Consider the following 19677-nt stretch of genomic DNA (forward strand, 5'->3'; position numbering starts at 1 on the left):
GAGGAGCCCAAGTGCTTCTCCAGGCCCCGTGAGGAAAGTCACAGCCTCCCCGTACTCCGGACTTCCACCCCTTCCCCGCTGCAAGATGGTCCTGAAAGCCCCTTCCCCGCCACTTAGCTGGAAGCCGGCTGGAGGCCGAGACTCTGCGGAACGGGCGGGAAGCAGATCGGCGACATCTAAACGAGGCCCCGTTGGTTTAAAATCGCCGTGGCTTCCCTGCTGCTTTTGCTGAGTGGAAAGTCAACCCGCTGGAGCGGATTCCTGCCACAAACCCCCTCCGAATTAAAATTAATCTCTCATCTCAATAAGTAAGGCCCTGATGAATCGTGCCGTCTCCTGGAACAAGCTTTGGGACCAAGGCGGTGGCAGGAGACTTGTCAAAGGTCAAGGAGTTTGCAGTTCGCATCTACATATCTGAGGTAGCGAGGGGGTTAAACCGAGGGCCCTGTCTGCCCTCCAAGTCGGAAAAGATCCCATTGGCACTCTTTCAAAGCAGGGCAGGGGAGTTCTCCCCGGTGTTCTGGCCAATATTTATCCCTCAACCAACATCACTTAAAAAAAACTAAATTATCTGGTCATTATCACATTGCTGTTTGTGGGACCTTACAGTTTGATCAATTCACTGCATAAGGGTGTGAGGCAGTGGATGTTATCTACCTGGACTTCAGAAAGGCATTTGACACTGTCCCACATTGCAGACTGATGCATGCCCATGAGTTAGATAAAAAACATTTTAAGCCAGTTCACCGTAGGATGGGAAGCCAATGGAGTTTGGAGAGGATGGGGGTGATGAGAGCGTGGGATGTGCACGGTGGCACTTTGAATGCATTGTAACTTGTGGACAGCCAGCTACAAGAGCCTTATAGATGTCGAGCCTCCAGCTGATGAAGGTGACTAGGGTTTCATCAACGGTGGGAGAGTGAGGTAGGAGCAGAGTCAGGCAACGGTGGAACAAAGTAGTCTGTTAATACAGCAAACGGGGGAGGGAAGCTGAACTCTGGATCAAACAGCGTGGCAATGTTCAGCAACTCTTGATTCAAGGTGCAGGGCCTGCCAGGGAGGTTGATGAAGCCAATGGCAGAAGAACATTAGCGCCAATAGCAGCAACAGTGGATGGATTTGGTTTTGTCAAAGTGAAGCTGGGGGAAATCACGAATGATCCAGGTCTTGGTGTTGAATAGACATTTGCAGGATGTAGCAAATGCCTTTGGATCAAGTTACATCGAAACTACAGCACAGAAACAGGCCATTCGGCCCCACTGGCCTATGCCGGTGGTTACACTGCACAAGAGCCTCCTCCCTCCCAACTTCATCTAACCCTATCAGGGTATCCTTCTATTCCTTTCTCCCTCATGTGTTTATCTAGCTTCCTCTTAAATGCATCTATGATATTCGCCTCAACTACTCCTTGTGGTAGTGAGTTCCAGATTCTAACCACTCTCTGGGTAAAGAAGTTTCTCCTGAATTCCCTATTGGATTTATTAGTGTCTATTTTATATTTATGACCTCTAGTTTTGGACTTCTCCACAAGTGGAAACATTTTCTCTACGTCTACTCCATCAAACCCTATCATTATCTTAAAGACTTCTATCAAGTCACCCATCAGCCTTCTCTTTTCTAGAGAAAAGAGTCCCAGCCTGTTCAGCTTTTCCTGATAAGGATATCCTCTCAGTTCTGGTATCATTCTTGTGAATCTTTTTTGCACTCTCTCCCTCTATATCCTTTCTATATTATGGGACCAGAACTGTTCACAATACTCCAAGTGTAGTCTAACCAATGTTATATACAAGTTTAACATAATTTCTTTGCTTTTCAATTCTATCCCTCTAGAAATGAACCCGAGTGCTTGATTTGCCTTTTTCGACAGGAGAGGCAGAAAAAAATAGAGCTAGGCATCATCGAAATACATAGGGGGTTAAATTGGATAGGGCCGGAAACCGGGCACAGGTATCGCAATCCGCGATTAACTCGCGCCCGGTGCTTACCGCGCAAGCAGGACGGGACATTTTTCCTGCCTGAGGACTTACCTTCAAGCAACATTAAAATCCAGGCCTGATACAAGGATTCAAGGAAATCTGCACTTTCCATCAGCAAGGGGAGCCCCAATCACTTAAAGGGAGGATGTCTCTTAAAACCTCTTAAAGGTAGCTGGTACCTGTTATTTGCAAAAAATAACAGTCTGCTGTCTGCACGGAGTCTGAACGGAGATCAGACATCGCACACGTAAAACATAGATACAGATCCCGTCCCTATGTTTACACACTGATGAGTTATGGTAAGACATTGAATAAACGTTGTGCACTACTAAATCCCACATCCTCCAATCTGCACATCAGACCTCACCAATCTGCCGATCTGAGTTGGTACCAGGCCTGTGAGAGTGCATGCACCAAGGTTCTGTGCTGATGCACTAGAGACCTTGGTACAAGAGGTGGACAGAAGGAGGGACATCCTATATCTGTGGGGGGGGGAATGGGGGGGGATAAAGACGCCCTCCAAACATATGCCCAAAAGGCAATGGGAGGCAGCGAGGGACAAAGTCAATGCCAGGCGCACAGCATCATGACCATGGATGCAGTGCAGGAAGAAGTTCAATGCTTTGACATGAGTGGTCAAGGTGAGTGAGGTCAACTGTCAAGTGGCGTCTCCTACCAACTGCACCATGCACTACACCCCCCATCACCCACATACCAACAAACTCTTTCCATCAGTACTCAACTCTTCCAATCAGATCCTTCCTTTCACCCTTACACATTACCACTGTTTCAAGCTGCCCACACACACTGGCAGCTATTCAACCATGGCAGCCGCATCACCCAGACACAAGTCCCGCTTTCTTGCAGGAGAAGGTGGCGCATATCAAGAAACAGCAAGTGGCAGTGGTATTTAGCCCCTCGAATTTGTTCAGCCATTCAATGAGATCATGGTTGATCTGTGACCTAACTCCATATACCCGCCTTAGCCCCATATCCCTTAATACCTTTGGCTCACAGAAATCTATCAACCTCAGATATAGAATTCACCAACTGCCATTTGCAGAAGAGCGTTCCAAACTTCTCCCACCCTTTGTGTGTAGAAGCACTTCCTAACTTCACTCCTGCACATCCTGGCTCTAAATGTTAGGCTACGTCCCCACGTCCTAGTATTCAAAATAAAGGAGAGCTCCAAAAACAGTTACAAATGTCTCAGCAGCCAGAAGCAATAATCCAGCAACTAACCTGTAAACCCTGCATGGTCAATAGCGCTGGTGGGGGGTCCTCCAGACACTCTAAGACATGTTCAGATGGTCGCGGTTAATACTGTGCGTTGAGTGGAGCGTTAAGTTCCAAAATGGTGCCTATCACTTTAAATCATTGTTGCACACTGATTGTATCCATTTTCTCCTTACTTTACATACTGCCGGCGTTCGTTATTTGCGCATGCGTTGCTATCTATACCAAGATGGCGTCCGGCGCACATCATGCTAAAAACGTGCGTGCGCAGCCAAGATGCCATCATGGCAATTCAAGAGGCCGAGTAGCGACCAAAGAACAGACGCTACACGGCCCAATTTCTAGCCCATGGTTCTCAATTTGCACACAGCCAAGGTCCCACAAGGTGCACCAAATGAATGACTAATTAATGTGTGCTCCAATGGTATTGGTTGAGGGATGAATCCTGGCCAGGACTCTGGGAGAACTCCTTGCTTTTCTTTGAGTAATGCAATGGAATTGTTTCATTCTGAACCACCAGAACAGACCGATGGTTTACCTTCTCATCCAAAGATGGCATCTCTGACAACGCAGCACTCCACATATGCTATAATCAGTGAAAACATATGTTTGTGCACTGGGCAGGGATATAAGTGTAATTACAAGTCACTAATCCAGACATTAGTGCCACGTTAGATTTAATATATATAATGGCACTGCACAATCTAACATAACATGATTAGATATGAGTAAAAAGCAAATGGCAGACTTTTAAATAATAAAAGGCCATCGGGATTTAATGAGCTTTCTTCCTAAGCCTTTTTTGTAGTAATCTATTCACAATTTTTTGTTGTGATTCTTAAAGGTACAGATGCCCGAGAAAGTAACCAAGGCCAATGAATTATAATTGATTATGAAGTGGTGTTATTGTTAATTCTAGTGACTCTCCTGTGACACTGTGCATTACAAGTTAGATGATAGACTTATATATAATAACAAGATTGTAATACCATTTAATGCATAATGTATTATTCAGATAAGGTGTAGCTACATTTAAGTGGTCTGTCTGTTTAAGGCCATGAAGTCTAATTGCTGCATCCTGAGTTAATTAATGGCTAATTGCTGTTGTTGAGGGAATTGTCACTGTAGATTGGAAGCAGCTTTTAAATCCCCTGCTCTCTCCACATCAGGAGTGGCTAAGGTCAGAAGGAATTAGAACCATGTTGAATGAAAGCAAAATACTGAGGATACTGGAAACATGCAGCAAGTCAGTGCAGCATCCATGGAGAAAGAAACAGAGTTAATATTTCAGGTTGATTACCTTTCATCAGAACTGGAAGAAGTTAGAAATTTAACAGTTTTTAAGCAAGTACAGCGCCAGGGAAAGGTGGGGAGGGGGGAGGAAAGAACAAAAGGGAAGGTCTGTGATAGAGTGGAGGCCAGGAGTGAATAAATGACAAAGGTGATTATGGTGCAAGGCAATGGGGAGTGGTAACTGGAGAAGTAAAGAAACAAAAGATGGATCCTGAGGAGGTGTAAATGGCAACAGCATAACTATTAGTACCTGCTGGTCAAGGAAATGGGAACAGTGGACATGATCTAAAGTTATTGAGGCCAGAAGGCTGGTAAGTGCCTAATAGAATGATGAGGTGCTGTTCCTTGAGCTTGTGTTGAGCTATGTTGGAACAATGTAGGAGGCCAGGTATGTCCTGTCCACAAAAAGCTGGACAAATCCAATCTGGCCAATTACCGCCCCATCAGTCTATTCTCAATCATCAGCAAAGTGATGGAAGGTGTTGTCGACAGCGCTATCAAGCGGCACTTACTCACCAATAACCTGCTCACTGATTCTCAGTTTGGATTCTGCCAGGACCACTCTGCTCCAGACCTCATTACAGCCTTGGTCCAAACATGGACAAATTGGCTGAATTCCAGAACTGAGGTGAGAGTGACTGCCCTTGACATCAAGGCAGCATTTGACCGAGTGTGGCACCAAGGAGCCCTAGTAAAATTGAAGTCAATGGGAATCAGGGGGAATGCTCTCCAATGGCTGGAGTCATACCTAGCACAAAGGACGATGATAGTGGTTGTTGGAGGCCAATCATCTCAGCCCCAGGACATTGCTGCAGGAGTTCCTCAAGGCAGTGTCCTAGGCCCAACCATCTTCAGCTGCTTCATCAATGACCTTCCCTCCATCATAAGGTCAGAAATGGGGATGTTTTGCTGATGATTGCACAGTGTTCAGTTCCATTTGCAACCCCTCCGATAACGAAGCAGTTCGAGCCTGCATGCAGCGAGACCTGGACAACATCCAGGCTTGGGCTGATAAGTGGTAAGTAACATTCGTGCCAGGCAATGACCATTTCCAACAAGAGAGAGTCTAACCACCTCCCCTTGACGTTCAATGGCATTACCATCGCTGAATTCCCCCACTAGCAACATCCAGGGGGTCACCATTGACCAGAAACTTAACTGGACTAGCCATATAAATACTGTGGCTACATGAGCAGGTCAGAGGCTGGGTATTCTGTGGCGAGTGACTCACCTCCTGACTCCCCAAAGCCTTTCCACCATCTACAAAGCACAAGTCAGGAGTGTGATGGAATACTCTCCACTTGCCTGGATGAGTGCAGCTCCAACAACACTCAAGAAGCTCAACACCATCCAGGACAAAGCAGCCCGCTTAATTGGCGCACCATCCACCACCCTAAACATTCCCTCCCTTCATCACTGGCGCACAGTGGCTGCAGTGTGCACCATCCACAGGATGCACTGCAGCAACTCCCAAACCCATGACCTCTACCACCTGGAAGGACAAGAGCAGCAGGCAAATGGGAACGACACCACCTTCACGTTCCCCTCCAAGTCACACACCATCCCGACTTGGAAATATATCGCCGTTCCTTCATTGTCGCTGGGTCAAAATCCTGGAACTCCCTTCCTAACAGCACTGTGGGAGAACCGTCACCACACGGACTGCAGCGGTTCAAGAAGGCGGCTCAACACCACCTTCTCAAGGGCAATTAAGGATGGGCAATAAATGCCGGCCTCGCCAGCGATGCCCACATCCGAAGAAGGAAATTAAAAAATCAATGTGGGAGGCTGAGGTAGGAGTGGGATGGAGAATTAAAGTGGAATGGATATGATGATTGGGGCAGAAGTGCAGTTTTCTCCAAATCAGCTGGTTTCATCAGCTTGGGAGTCTTGTTTACTACAATTGATTTTCTCAGTGTAAGGCAGGGGTTAAAATCCCTTGCACATTGTGAATTTAAAACCTACTGGACTTTTGGACAGTCAAGGATTAACTGTGCCCATTTGGACATTACACCTGGAATAAGGAAAGGGTTAATGTTACCCATTTGGACATCAGTATAAATTGAAGACTGCAAATATGCAGAGACTTCAGCAAGCTTTGGCTTGCAAAATAGCTGATAAGATACCGTACAAAGTAATTAAAAACGACTGAGGCAGTTATTGTGAAGCCATGCAAAGCCATGAGAGAGAGAGAGACAGGTTGCCATGGCAGCACTGATAATAGAGGCCTACCACATTCCAGGTGTCTGAACAGAACCGCTAAGGCAGCTAGGACTACTAAGGAAGCAAAACTACTGCAGGCAGGTCGCCATGGTAGCACTGATAATAGAGGCCTACCACATTCCGAATGTCTGGAAAACACGAGAGACCATTGCACCTGGTTGTAACTGATGCAACGGTCAATCATTGAGGCCTGTTTGTGGTTGTGGCATTAGCAACAATTAGGGATTGGACAAAATGACACTTTCCCTAATATTCAATGCCCCACTGGGCAAAAAGAAGGCATTGCAGTCAGGTTGGACCCTAACGAAGCTCGCCTAGAGGGAGGACATCCAACAACAAAGGAAAAGAAGTTCAAGAGCTCTGAGAATTGATCACTCTCTTGTGCCTTGATGAAGAAAAGTCCTTGGTTTTAAGGTGATATGCATTACTTGATTTGCTCGCTGCTTGTTTCAGTGTATAACGGGTATAATAAGGTTATATGCATTGCTTGTTTTGCTTCATGCTTGTGACCTTTTTAAATCATTAAATAATCACTTTTGATCAACGGAACTACCGTGAGTGTGACCTACTTTGACTGACTGACCATTGTCCAGGATCAAGAATCACTGGAAATCAGGTTTATCCTACATCAGAGCTGCTATTTAATGCTGGGGCCCCTCAATTAAAACAGAGCAATGGAGATGGACAGTGCCTTGCATTGGAAAATACATCCATGAACAACTGATGTTCTAAAGATTGATTAGAATGTGGAACTTGCTACCACAAGGAGTAGTTGAGGTGTGGGTGCATTTAAGGGGAAGCTGGATAGGTACACGACTGAGAAAGGAATAGAAGCATATGCTGATAGGAGGCTCGTGTGGAGCATAAACGCAGCCAAATGGCCTGTTGCTGTGCTGTACGTTCTATGTAATTCTGTGAAACTTTTCCAAATGGCTTGCCAAATATTAAAAGGGAAAGGGGTCCATTTTCAACTTACCGCCCGGGTGTTAAACCGGCATTGACGATTAGCCGTGTATTATAGAAAACAACGGATTTTCCTTTCTGTGGAAATGAAAATCGGGCAATTCCTATCAGGCCGATCCCCAAGGCCAGTTTTTATGCCCGAGTAGCAAATTGAAAGTCCATCCCGATGGGCCAATAGCTAAGTGCTATCTCTAGTAATCACTTAGTGACGAGAGGTACTGGTCTGGAAACTGCTAGGGCGTACGTGAGAAAAACAAAGACTTGTATTTACACTGTGCCTTTCACAATCTCAGGACATCCCAAAGGGCAGCCTCAGGACATCCAATGAAACGCTTTTGAAGTGTAGTGACTGTTGTAATGTAGGAAAACACTGCAGCCAATTTGCGCACAGCAAGGTCCCACAAACATCCATGCGATAATGGCCAGATAATCTGTTTTAGTGATGTTGGTTGAGAGATAAATATTGACTAGGACACTGGGGAGAACTCCCTTGCACTTATTCCAAATTATGCCACGGGATCTTTTACTTCCCCCTGAGTCTGTTTAACTGAAAGATGGCACTTCCGACAGGGCAACTCTCCGTCCGTACTGCGTTGGAGTGTCAGTTGGATTTTGTGCTCGAATCCCTGGAGTGCAACTCGAACCCACGACTGTCTGACTCAGAGGCGAGAGTGTTACCATCTGAGCCATGGCAGCCACCTAGTTGAGCAAAGTGCTGGAGTGTGGCCAACATCTATGGAACAGTAGCCCAACAAAGGGTCAACATCTTCAGGGCAGGGAGGGAGAGAAGAAAATCGTCAAGACATTTGGCGAACATAAGAAATAGGAGCAGGAATAAGCCATATGGCTCCTCGAGCCTGCTCCGCTATTCTTTAAATCGTGGCTGATCTTCAATCTCAACTCCACTTTCCCGCCTGATCCCCATATCCCGTGATTCCCCTTGAGTACAAAAATCTATTCATCTCAGTCTTGAGCATATTCAACGACTCAACATCCACAGCCTTCTGGGGTGGAGAATTCCAAAGATTCACAACCCTCTGAGTGAAGAAATTCCTCCTCATCTCAGTCTTAAATGGCTGACCCCCTTATTCTGAGACTATGCCCCCTAGTTCTAGACTCTCCAGCCAGTATCCACCCTGTTAAGCCCTCTTAGAATCTTATGTTTCAATGAGATCACCTCTCATTCTTCTAAACTCCAGAGAGTATAGGCCCATTCTATTTAATCTCTCCTCATAGAACAACCCTCTCATCCCAGGAATCAATCTAGTGAACCTTCATTGCACCACCTCCAAGGCAAATATATCCTTCCTTAGATAAGGAGACCAAAACTGTACACAGGACTCCAGGTGTGGTCTTACCAAAGCCCTGTACAATTGTAGCAAGACTTCCTTACTCTTGTACTCCAACATGCCATTTGCCTTCCTAATTGCTTGCTGTACCTGCGTGCTAACTTTCTGTGTTTCTTGTACGAGGACATCCAGATCTCTGAACACCAACATTTAATAGTTTCTCACCATTTAAAAAAAATTCTGCTTTTCTATTCTTCCTACCAAAGTGAATAACCTCACATTTCCCCACATTACACTCCATCTGCCACCTTCATACCCACTCACTTAACCTGTCTATATCCCTTTGCAGACTCTTTTTGTCCTCCTCACAGCTTGCTTTCCTACCTAGCTTTGTAACGTTAGCAAACTTGGATACGTTACACTCGGTCCCTTCATCTAAGTCATTAATATAGATTGTAAATAGCTGAAGCCCAAGCACTGATCCTTGCGGCACCCCACTAGTTACACCCTGCCAACCTGAAAATGACCCATTTATTCCTAATGTCTGTTTTCTGTCCTTTTAACAAATCCTCTATCCTTGCCAATATATTACCCCCAATCCCATGAGCCCTTATCTTACATAGCAACATTTTATGCAACACCTTATCGAAAGCCTTTTGGAAATATATTGCATCCACTGGTTCTCCTGTAACTACCAGAATAGATAAATCCTCAAAGAACTCTAATAAATTTGTTAAACATGATTTCCCTTTCATAAAACCATGTTCACTCTGCCTAATCATATTATGATTTTCTAAGTGCCCTGTTACAACTTCCTTAATAATGGATTCCAGCATTTTCCTGATGATTGATGTCAGGCTAACTGGCCTGTAGTTCCCTGTTTTATCTCTCCCTCCTTTCTTGAATATATAAGATTCTGAGGAGGCTTGACAAGGTAGATACTGGTGTTATATTTGCTACCTTCCAATCTGCTAGAATCTAGGGAATTTTGGAAGATCACAACCAATGCATCCACTATCTCTGCAGCCACCTCTTTTAGAACCCTAGGATGGGTCCAGGGTCCAGGGGATTTGTCGGCTTTTAGTCCCATAAGTTTATCTAGTACTTTTTATCTACTGATATTAATTGTTATAAGTTCCTCACTCTCATTTGCCCCTTGATTCCCTACTATTTCTGGTATGCTTGTTGTATCTTCTACTGTGAAGACAGATACAAAATATTTGTTTAACATCTCTGCCATTTCCTTATTCCCTATTTATAATTTCTCCTGTCTCAGCCTCTAAGGGACCAACGTTAACTTTTGCTACTCTCTTCCTTTTTACATACTTGTAGAAACTCTTACAATCCGCTTTTATATTTCTTGCTAGTTTACTTTCATTTTCTATTTTCTCCCTTTTTATCAATTTTTTTTGGTCCTCCTTCGCTGGTTTCTAAAACTCTCCGAGAGGAAAAGGTTTCCTTTTCTTCCTTCTGCTGAAGGTGCAGGCGATGATTCCACTTGAATTGGCACTTGGTGCAAGTGTCTATTCTTCATGTATGAGCCTGGACACGAGCATTAACAGGCAATTTTACCACAGGGGCATAACAGCCAAGCCCAATTCTCCCCTCGCTGACATCTATACATGCAACGTTTTCCAAAAAGAGGCACTTAATGGTGATCGGGAGTGAAAACTCTGATTGATTTTTCCCCTCCTTTGCCCTGGGACACTGAGGCCAACTTTAAAGCTCCTACTGCCACCCCGAGTGAGACTAACCAACTCATCACAAATGGGGGGATTGAACCTGAGGGCTTCCTGGTCTGCATAGCTCAGCAATAGCAATAACATAGGAGGTGCACTTACCCACTAAGTCATCGTGACTTGCATAGAATTCACAACACACAAACAAGCCATTCGCCCAGCTGGTCCATGCCGGTGTTTATGCTCCACACGAGCCTCCTCCCGCCCCTCTTCATCTAACCCGCTCAGCATAATCTTCTATTCTTTTCTCAATCACGTACTTATCCAGCTTCCCCTTAAATGCATCTATACTATTCGCCTCAACTACTCCAGGTTCTAAATTGTAAAGAGTCGGCTCCATTCTCATAAGGCAAATGGTTTCCATGTGGCTCGATGACTGCAGCTAATTCCAATCATCCTAAAGTGGTTTCACACTAAGATATTAAAGTGTTTGATCCCACAACAAACCACAAAGGAATCTTTCACCTTTAATCAGTTAAACCACCTCAGTTAATCTTATTGGTGTCCAGTTTAATACTGCCTGGTGAACCACCGGCCTGTATGTACCTAAGGGCCATCACTTCCATTCATTGAACCTCCCATCACGCATCACCTCCACTTACGGGTGATGAGCCGTTAATAAACACGGTTTACTTTTAAAAGGTGTGGGGGATTGGTTGCAGATAGAAAGTGCCCTTTAAAAAGCATTGAGCTGGAAAACTTCCCAATGGTGCTAAAAGTACAAAGGAGGCCGTAAATTAACGGCCAGAAATAAAACAAACAAGGAGCGATTTGTTGAGATTTAGCAACCGAGATGCCCAGCTAGACTTAACAGGACTGAATGAGCCCGTGAGTAAACTTTATAAAGTAATATTCTTGTGCCCACTCTAGTTAAGTGTATATATTTCTCCTTCCACATGGACACCTAGCTTACTTCTATCAAGACTTTACCAGCTGAAGGAATAGGGCTGTCCTAATTGGAGACCCTACCTATGACAGCCAACAACGCCAATCTATAATCAGTTAATTGATCAGAAAACTCTAATTTGGGGTGAAGGTTTCATCTGATCTCCATGTGTTAGCATCTTCATAAAGGTTATCTTCCTAGAATCATAAAATCTTACAGCACCGAAGGGGGCTATTCGGCCCATCGTGCCTGTGCCGGCTCTTCGAAAGGGCTATCCCATTAGTCTCACTCCCACCCCGCAGCCCTGCAAATTCTTCCTTTACAAGTGTTTATCCAATTCCCTTTTTTTTACAATTGAATCTGCTTCCACCATCTTTTCAGGCAGTGAATACAACTCGCTGCGTAAAATAAAAATCTGTTTAAAAGAAATGCCTTTAAAAACTTTAACCACAATCGCCTCTGTGAGATTTCATGTACAAAAGAAAAATTACTGTGAGTCGCCCTCGATGTTGCGTTCGGCAAAATTCGCAGCACTGGGATACGCGGTCGCCAATCTGCGCAGCGCCAGCTGACCTTAGGTGGTACTGCAACATGAGACCTACGTGCTACGTGCTGCGTGTCGGTGATCAGTGCCCCCAGGCAAGAGGCGGTGGGTGGGGAGAGAAAAACTACCAGGCTCCCTGCTTACAGGCTAGAGGTCCCTGCTGGAAAGTGTGCTTCTGGACATCATATGAGGACAGGATGGGCTCCATGGTCCATTTCCCTGCTGACACTCGGACCCCAATTTTAAAGTGATCCCCAGCAGTCAGTCAGTCAGAGGAGGGAGGTGGGCAGGGACGTGAAGGCAACTGGGGGAGCGAGGGGGCCCAGAGGGAGAACTCCTGCTCCTCCTGGCCCACAAGGGAACCTAAAATAAAAGTTTAAAAACTTACCTTGCTGGGCCTCCTCTGGCCCGCGGTCCTCCTCCTGGCCCACGCTTCCCCTCCTTGAAACAGGTCTGGCCTGGGGGTTAGGAGGGGGTGGGAGTGGGGAAGCCATCACTGCTCCCCCCGCTCAGGCCTCGGATTAAAATTTGCAAGTCAAGGTCCGATGATGTGATCCGATCTCCATGTTTAAAGAAGGATTCCTCCGCCTTCCTGCGAGTGCTCCTGCTGGCCTGCTCAAAAGACCCGGTGGGAAGAGGCAGGATCACGGGGTGGGGGTTGGTCATCCCCTCATTTTAACTGCTCCCCTCCCCACCACTACCAGCCCGGTTTCCACCAAGCAAGAAGGGGGGGGGAGTTAAAGTCGAGGCCTGTCATTGTCTAGACTCACATCTGATGGATGGCCACTTTGGGGGAAGTATCAGGATCTGTGGAAGTGTAAGAGTGAGAGCCTTCAGGAAAGGGAGGAAACGGTTAATAAACAGTTAATGACAATTGCACACTTTAGCAGCACTCAGAGCTTTCTACTCTGGTTCCTGCATAATCAGCAAATAATTTTGCAATCACATACTCTTCCCAGGTGGTACAATGCTGGAGTTCTGATACGCAGGACTATCAATTGGAACTGATGACAAACCACTTGAAAGTCATGCACTCTGATACTCCGCTGATTACATCTACAAGCCTGGAAACCTGAAATGACTGACGACAAGGGAGCAAAATGAGCTCAATCATATGAAAATTGCTATATTGGAATGAACACATCACAGGCCCATAAAGTGGTGCTTAACATAGATATCTCTACATGGGATTCAACTTTCTGCTTAAACTTTCTTCATGTGCAGGCTTGGACAGTGAGCTATGGAATGACAGCCATGCCCAAATCTGTCTTCACCGACCACTCTCCATTGGGGGGGGGGGTCCACTGGATAGTGTAGAACAGGATTCCAACTGATCCACAATGTGTAGCTCCTCAGTCACCAACCCAGTTTAGGTTGACTAACTCAGCACAGACCAAGGACTGAACGTGGGACCCTTCGGCTCTATACGGGCCAGTATCACACAGCATTTACTCAATGAGTCATCAGGCAGTGAGTCCACTTAATTCAATATTGGCTGAAATGTATAATGTGGCTCAGTGGGTAGCACTTTTGCCTCTGAGTCAGAAGGTCGTGGGTTCAAGCCCCACTCCAGAAGGTGAGCACATGATCTAGACTGATGCTCGAGTACAGCATTGAGGGAGTGCTGGATTGCCAGAGGCGTCATCATAAATTGGATGAACTGCTAAACAGAGGCTCTGTCTCTTTGTTCATGTGGATGTAAAAGATCCCACAATGCTGGGATCCAAGGGAGAGTGGCAAGTTGGATCCAAAATTGGCTGAGTGGCAGGAGGCAAAGGGTAATGGTCGACGGGTGTTGTTGTGACTGGAAGGCTGTTTCCAGTGGGGTTCCGCAAGGCTCAGTACTAGGTCCCTTGCTTTTTGTGATATATGTTAATGATTTGGATGTCATGATTAAGAAGTTTGCAAATTTAAGTGAAGTGCACAAAATTATGAGAGGACTAGATAGAGTGGATAGGAAGGACCTATTTCCTTTAGCAGAGGCCAATAACCAGGGGGTATAGATTTAAAGTGATTGGTAGAAGGATTAGAGGTTGAGCTGAGGAAATTTTTTTTCACCCAGAGGGTGGTGGGGGTCTGGAACTCACTGTCTGAAAGGGTGGGAGAGGCAGAAACCCTGAACTCATTTTAAAAAGTACCTGGATGTGCACCTGACCTACAAGACTACGGACCAAATGCTGGAAAGTGGGATTAGGCTGGATGGCTCTTTTTCGGCCAGCGCAGACACAATGGGCCGAATGGCCTCCTTCTGTGCCATAAATTTTCTATGATTCTATTCTACGAATGCTCTTTGAAAAAGAGCATTGGAGTGGTCCCAGTGTCCTGACTAGCATTTGTCCTTCAACCACTAAAGTAGTTTTACAGCTGTTTGTGAGACTTTGCTGTGCAGCAATTGGTTGTCATGCTTACCTACAATACACCAGTGACTACTCTTCAAAAGTAATTTGTTGGCTGTAAAGCACTTTGGGGACAACCTGGAGAAATTCTTTCTTTAATGAGTGAAACGCTGCATGCATGGTCCAGGGGAAAGATTTCCTCTGGTTTCTATCTGTTAGCAACAACACAAACAAAACAGGAAGACGTCCTCTGATAGTTCTGTGCTGCTAACATCATAAACAGAGTAGGAAGATTTCCCATGGTTGCTAATACACATTCTTTTACAGTTTTGCTAGGAAGAGCCAACGTAGGAAATCTCACCACTATGTTCGGTTTAGCTTGACTCAAGTGATACCCTTGGCTCTGAGTTAGAATGTTGTGGGTTCAAGTCTCATTCAGAAGTTTGAATACAGAATCTAGGTTGAAATTCCAGTGCAGTGTTGGGTTGTCAGAGGTGCCGTCTTTAAGATGAGACATTAAACTTATTTTTCTGTTCTGGTGGATGTAATAGATCTCATGGTATCATTTGAAGAAGAGCAGAGAGTTCATCCAGTATCCTGACCAACGTTCCTCCCTCAACTAACGCCACCAAGAATCAGCTTAACTGTTCATTCATCTCAATTTTGTTAGATGGGCCTTGCCGTGCATAATTTAGCAGTCGCATTTGCCTTCAAAAGTAATTAATTGACCATGCAGCGCTGAGGGCATTATAAGGTGTTTTATGTAGGAGGCTTCTTCGACTGCACCTCCCAAACCCACGATCTCCGACCACCTCGAAGGACAAGGGCAGCAGGTGCTTGGGAACAGCGTCACTTCCAAGTTCTCCTCCAAGTCACACACCATCCTGACTTGGACATATATCGGCCGTTCCTTCATCGTCGCTGGGGCAAATTCCTGGAACTTGCTACCTAACAGCATTGTGGGAGCATCTTCACCACACGGACTGCAGCGGTTCAAGAAGAAGGCCCACCACCACCTTCTCAAGGGCAACTAGGGATGGGCAATAAATGCTGGCCTTGCCATCGACGCCCACATCCCAAAATAAATGTAATCTTTTTTATTTCTTTATGCTCAAAGATGCTTTTAATATAAAGCGACTAGCAGAGATTTTCCCTCCATGTTAGCCGTGGTTTCGACTTGAGGGTTTCCTTCAAAGCTCTTCCCCCTTCTGCTCAACTCAAATGGATACAGAATGGATGGTCTGATGTACACCCAGAGCAGCTGTGTTCTTATTGTGTTTCATATGCCCATGCGTTTCATATGCATTTGAGTCTTTGAAAAGACTCTGCCACAGGGCAAATGAAATAATCGGCAAGAAGATTCATTGCGTCGAAAGAACATTAAGCGACGGCTTGTCTTTGGTGAGATGGAGGCAATCCCCAAGAGCTGGGTCCACTCTCTGCTTCGAACGGAAGAAAGACCGGAGGGAATATCAGGATTCAGAAAATGACAGATAGCTTATCATTTCTTTCAATGCCAGTCACATAATACTAGAAGTAAGAAATGATACCTGGTTTTATAGACTGATCATTTCCATGTCTATTCTTTAAATAAATAAACATCAGTGGTCCATGATGGTGTTTATGCTCCACAGGAGGCTCCTCCAAGCCCTCTTCATCTCATCCTATCAGCACAGGGTGGCAGGAAAGATAATGGAATCCTTACTCAAAGACATAATAGAGAAACATCTAGAAACCGAAAATATAATAAAGAATAGTCGGCATGAGTTTCAAAAGGGAAAGTCAGGCTTGACCAACCTTATTGAATTCTTTGAAGAAATAACAGAAACAGTAGACAAGGGCAATGTAGTAGATGTAATATATCTGGATTTTCAAAAGGCCTTTGATAAGGTACCGCACAGTAGACTCATGACTAAGGTCAGAGCATGTGGAGTCAGGGGATAAATAGTAGAATGGATAGCAAGCTGGCTACAAAACAGAAAGCAGAGAGTAGGGGTTAAAGGTAGTTACTCAAGCTGGCAAAAGGTGGGAAGTGGTGTTCCACAAGGATCGGTGCTGGGACCACTGTTCACCATTTACAAGAATGATTTGGACTCAGGACTCGGAAGTACAATTTCAAAATTTGTGGACAACACCAAATTGGGGGGGGGGGGTGTAGTTAATACTGAGGAAGCCAGTGACAAAATACTGGATGACATTAATAAACTTGCAGAATGGGCGTGTAATTGGCAAATTAATTTTAGTGATTTGTGTATCTGTACCCCCAGATCCCTCTGCTCCTCTCCCCTATTTAGTCTCTTATTATCCAAGCAACCGCTTGGATAATAAGAGACTAAATAGGGGAGAGGAGCAGAGGGATCTGGGGGTACAGATACACAAATCACTAAAAGTAGTGACTCAGGTTAATAAGGCCATTTAAAAAAAAAGCAAACAAAGTACTGGAGTTCATTTCTAGAGGACTCTGGTTTCGCACCCGACCCATTTTACTCCATCTGATCCCGTTACCCACCCGGGGATTTAGGTTAAAATTGCCCCTCATGATTTTGTGTTTTGCATAAAATTCATTATGAATCAGCTCTTTAACAAATTCTAACGGGCGCCCACCAGCAAAACATTGTCTGAAATACATTATGGGCTGTATTTTCCTCGGAGCCAATCCCGCTTCTCCGCCGTGACTTTGGCAGAGAGGCGGCAAGAAATCCCGCTCACCGCATAAAATCACAGCAGCCAATCGGGAGCAACTCCGAGGAAATTCCGGGCCTACATAGCGTTCCTATATAAACAATATATAAATCCCTGCTAGAAAAAGAAGCACAGACAATGCTTCATCTGTTCTTAGCAAAGGGTTGCTGTCTTCTCTCAGAGGGATGATATTTAGCAAGGAATATAAGCCATTTGAAGAATCATTTTGCCGTTTTCAGCTGCCTTGAGGCATCATTTGTGAAACGGAGATTCAAATATTAACTTCCTTTCGATGCTAAAGTGACTGCTGCCTCTAAACTAACATGAGGCAACACTAAGCTAAATTATTGAACAGGGGTTCAATGAATCGTGCTCTGGAAACATAAAATGCAAATCATTTTGTGAGCCATGTATTTATGTAATTAAAGGTTTTGCATCTGTCACCTGCTTGATGTGTTCACAGGTGATGATCACTTTAAAATTTCACAAAAATGAACCAAACATTTATTTTACTATCGCTCAAAAAATTCCCATTCGCAAAAAAGAAGCCAATCAATCCTTGAAATTTGTCCTTTCAGTGGTCAAGTTGATTCATGTCTACTTTGCTTTATACTCCAAAAAGTTCAATTTAAAACAATAAATAAATTAAGTATTCAACAATTTTGAGATAAAAGTTACCAATGAACTTACCGATTCCATCTTCCCATACCTCTAGCAACTTTCCCTCACACAGCCCTCGGGGGCCCAGAGCTTGTCTAATGTTCGTCCTCTCTGGCCCTCATGAAATTTTGCGCTACAATGCACACTTACTTCTGTGCCTTGCTCGCTCCTGACCAACTCTCAACACTTCTAGAGTCCAGACCAAGACTTCAAGTGCTCCCAGACCCCGGTTAAGCTATTTCTCCCAAGATTCCACCTTCTCCACTGCATCCAGATCCAGCCTCCAGTTCTTTCATTTCCTAACTCTTCCAAGTCTTTGAGATAGCAACACTGTGGAAATGCATAAAGAGATACCTGACCATATTAACTCTTTCTAATACACCTAACCCACGAATGTAGAAATGCATGATGGATATTTGACCATATTAACTGACCAGCTAATTCAATTTAAAACCCACATAATAGTTTCTCATGAAAGACACACAGAAGCACAATTGTGTAATTACTTTGAGCTCTCTCATGCTGATAGCTGTCTGACTAACAGAAATGAATGACCATATAGTCTTGAGACTGGGTACAGACTTACTGATAATAAAGACAGTTTCTTAGGGAAAAGCACTTTCCCAGGCCTGTGTCCAACATCACGAGACGGTCATGGGAACCAGAGGTTGGGTTCCCTATTTTTGATTGACTAACTACCCGAACCAATAAAGAATGTACGTGTACGCCCATATTTCATGACAGGTGGGCGTTGTTAATGAACTGTATAAACGTGAGCTGTTTCTTGAACTCAGCGAAGATGTATCCCCAACCATTGCTTGGGGTACACTTCCACTTGTACAAGTTTTCATAATAAATTTTGCTTGTCTGAATTAAGTGTTTGGGAGTTAATGCATTGTATATAATAGGTAATATTAAGTTTAAGTTTTCGACAACACCAGCACACCACGAGCTCCCAGATCACAGCCTGTTGCCCCTGTGTTCCTAAATAGCAGACACTTCCCAAGGACTCAACTCCCTCTCCCCCTGAGTACCCCCAATGTTTCTCTCTCGGGAGTAGTCCCATCTGTTTCCAATCCCTGACAATTTTTAGGCTCAACCCCTGAGTATTCCCAAGCCACAAACTTTAGCGCTAATAGAACCCAAACACTACAAGTATTCCCAGGCCCCACTCCCACCACTAAGTCTCTCCAAGATCCCGGTTCACTCCATCCATTCCCTCCCTCATGCCTGCACTAGTCCCTAAACCCTTGCTTCATTCCAGCTCAGGGCCACGATCCCTCACAAGCTGGGCTCCCACTTTCTGTCTCACCTGCCTGTGTTCCAGTAGCTTCAATAGAGTCTATCCCTGATTCCAGTAACTACCTTCTGACTGTCATCCTGTTCCATAGCTTCGATCTTAAAAATGGTAGGAGTTAGAAATTGAGTACAAGGGTAAAGGAGCATGAATGTGAGCTGTACAGAGAGCGAGAGAAAAAGAGAGGAAGAGAAACGGAATGATAGAGAGAACACAGCTTTCTGGCACCAGGCTGAGGGCTGATGCAGTGGTTGTATTGTGAACTTCGCATTCACGCAAATCGAGAACAGGATCATTCAGGGTGGGCCCTCATTTACTATTCAAAGTGACCTCTAGGCATGGATTGTGCCAGGCCCCGATAACTCGCTAAAGGGAAGGGCATGAAATGCGACACACCATCATATCTTAAAGGGCTGGGGAGGCCAGATTTAAAGGATGTGGCCATTTAATGGTAAATGTTTACATGAGGGGATAAAATGTGGTTGATTCTTTAATGCCATAGTCCATTCTTCTACTGAAAAGAAAGAACTTGCATTTATATAGTGCCTTTCAC

The 19677-nt window shown here is 44.8% G+C and overlaps 1 long non-coding RNA gene across 1 annotated transcript in view; it reads left to right on the forward strand.

Moving 5' to 3' along the window:
• The first annotated feature begins 6805 nt into the window (after positions 1-6805).
• The window catches only part of LOC137322443 (uncharacterized), a 49008-nt gene continuing 36136 nt past the window's right edge, over positions 6806-19677 (forward strand). Inside the window, exon 1 of the long non-coding RNA XR_010963123.1 lies at positions 6806-7142. This is a non-coding gene — a long non-coding RNA (uncharacterized lncRNA). The remainder of the gene's footprint in view (positions 7143-19677) is intronic.

This window comes from Heptranchias perlo, chromosome 6 (genome assembly GCF_035084215.1).
Source record: "Heptranchias perlo isolate sHepPer1 chromosome 6, sHepPer1.hap1, whole genome shotgun sequence".
NCBI lineage: Eukaryota > Metazoa > Chordata > Chondrichthyes > Hexanchiformes > Hexanchidae > Heptranchias > Heptranchias perlo.